This window comes from Eriocheir sinensis, chromosome 13, assembly GCF_024679095.1.
Source record: "Eriocheir sinensis breed Jianghai 21 chromosome 13, ASM2467909v1, whole genome shotgun sequence".
Lineage (NCBI taxonomy): Eukaryota > Metazoa > Arthropoda > Malacostraca > Decapoda > Varunidae > Eriocheir > Eriocheir sinensis.
This window is the reverse complement of record NC_066521.1, coordinates 1,860,476-1,863,040: the sequence shown is the minus strand read 5'-3', so window position 1 is coordinate 1,863,040 and position 2,565 is coordinate 1,860,476. Positions and strand designations below refer to the sequence as shown.

At 40.0% G+C, this 2,565-nt stretch overlaps 1 long non-coding RNA gene across 1 annotated transcript; it reads left to right on the top strand.

Moving 5' to 3' along the window:
- The first annotated feature begins 350 nt into the window (after positions 1 to 350).
- LOC126998257 (uncharacterized) lies at positions 351 to 1,028 on the top strand. The gene is made up of 3 exons (XR_007752763.1): positions 351 to 615; positions 668 to 745; positions 798 to 1,028. It is a non-coding gene; the product is annotated as an uncharacterized LOC126998257 (long non-coding RNA).
- The last annotated feature ends 1,537 nt before the right edge of the window (positions 1,029 to 2,565 follow it).

The following is a 2,565-nucleotide window of genomic DNA, read 5'->3' as shown; positions in this document are numbered from 1 at the left end:
TGTTTTGTAGGGTGGAGTTAATGGATTGTTTTGTAGGGTGGAGGTGATGGATTGTTTTGTAGAGTGGAGTTAATGGATTGTTTTGTAAGGTGGAGGTGATAGATTGTTTTGTAGGGTGGAGTTAATGGATTGTTTTGTAGTATGAAGGTGATTGATTGTTTTGAAGGATGAAGGTGATGGATTGTTTTGTAGTATGAAGGTGATGGATTGTTTTGTAGTATGAAGGTGATGGATTGTTTTGTAGTATGAAGGTGATGGATTGTTTTGTAGTATGAAGGTGATGGATTGTTTTGAAGGATGAAGGTGATGGATTGTTTTGTAGTATGAAGGTGATGGATTGTTTTGTAGTACGAAGGTGATGGATTGTTTTGTAGTATGAAGGTGATGGATTGTTTTGTAGTATGAAGGTGATGGATTGTTTTGTAGTATGAAGGTGATGGATTGTTTTGTAGTATGAAGGTGATGGATTGTTTTGTAGTATGAAGGTGATGGATTGTTTTGTAGTATGAAGGTGATGGATTGTTTTGTAGGATGGAGGTGATGGATTGTTTTGTAGTATGAAGGTGATGGATTGTTTTGTAGTATGAAGGTGATGGATTGTTTTGTAGTATGAAGGTGATGGATTGTTTTGAAGTATGAAGGTGATGGATTGTTTTGAAGGATGAAGGTGATGGATTGTTTTGTAGTATGAAGGTGATGGATTGTTTTGTAGGATGAAGGTGATGGATTGTTTTGTAGGATGAAGGTGATGGATTGTTTTGAAGGATGAAGGTGATGGATTGTTTTGAAGGATGAAGGTGATGGATTGTTTTGTAGGATGAAGGTGATGGATTGTTTTGTAGTATGAAGGTGATGGATTGTTTTGTAGTATGAAGGTGATGGATTGTTTTGTAGTATGAAGGTGATGGATTGTTTTGTAGGATGAAGGTGATGGATTGTTTTGTAGGATGAAGGTGATGGATTGTTTTGTAGGATGAAGGTGATGGATTGTTTTGTAGGATGAAGGTGATGGATTGTTTTGTAGTATGAAGGTGATTGATTGTTTTGTAGTATGAAGGTGATGGATTGTTTTGAAGGATGAAGGTGATGGATTGTTAAGGGGTTACCTGGTGGTGTTCCTTACCTGGGCCATGGCTGGGTTGCGTTTCGCTTCCGGAAATGCACTTCTTGGCTTGTGTTTACTTCCCTAATTAAGTATTGCTGAGAGTGTCCGAGGCGCGTCAGGACACAGCGCACGTTCGTCAGTCAGTGCGTCAGCGCCCCACCCTCCTCATATATATTAATAACAACCTTCATTACCGAACTGGAAATGGGAATGACGACGCTGCAAAGTGACGAAATTTAAAAACAAAGAAAAGCTATGACGCCGAAATTTTGGCCAGTAGTGGACTCGAAGAAAGTTCCACGTTTTAAAGATAATTTATCCGACACTAAATTCATGCTTTGGTTCTATATGCATGTGCGACATCTCAGCTATGAAACTATTAAGATCCAAGTGTGATTATGTTTAACTTAGCCAACTAAATAACCGCATGAGGATATTTTTTTTTACGGTAAACAGCTCAAGGGTAATTCACAAACAAACAAAACATCCCACTAATTCGCTGCTCATAACAACCACGTATTTCACTTTTGATATCGCCAAACCAACAGAAGGAATGCATATTAGGGGAAAATATACAGTATAGGTTACATGATATTTTCGTACCTTATGTAATTTGAATTGTGTGAAAATACCCATCGTTTGAATACGTGTGTGTGTGTGTGTGTGTGTGTGTGTGTGTGTGTGTGTGTGTGTGTGTGTGTTGCTTCATTGCATGGCTCGTCAGTCTTTGGAGGACAACTGATGCAGCGAGGTGTTGGCTATCGGCAAGATCACCTCACAGACAAAGACTACAGTGGGCATGCTAGGATTAAGGCGTTACTGTAGGAAGGGGAAAAAGTATATATATATCAGAGAAATACCACAAAAAGCCGACTATAGTGGTCAGCAACCCGGCAAATCTTGTTATGGTTAAGTTACTATGGAGCGTGAGGAAGACAGAGAACGCGAAAAGTAAAGACTAAACACTACAATGACCATACCAAGATTAAGGCGTTACTGTAGGAAGGGGTAAAAAGTATATATATCAGAGAAATACCACAAACAGCCGACTATAGTGGTCAGTACCGCGGTAAGCCTTGTTATGGTTACGTTACTATAGACCGTAAGAAAGACAGAGAACGCGAAAAGTAAAGACTAAACACTACAATGACCATAGTAAGATTAAGGCGTCACTGTAGGAAGGGGAAAAAGTATATATACCAGAGAAATACCACGAAAACCCGACTATAGTGGTCAGTCCCGCGGCATATTTGATCATGGTTAAGTTACTGTGGAGCATAAGAATAGAGATCGCGCATAGTAAAGAGAGAGCGGGAGACAGTGATGATTGGCTTCCCGTGTTATGATGCGGATAAATGATAATAGTCAAGGGCGCTGAGAGGGAAATATATAGACGCTCCGCACCGCTCTCTTAGGTTCGAAAGGAAGAGTTCCGGGACGTGCCGAGACCCATCAGAGAC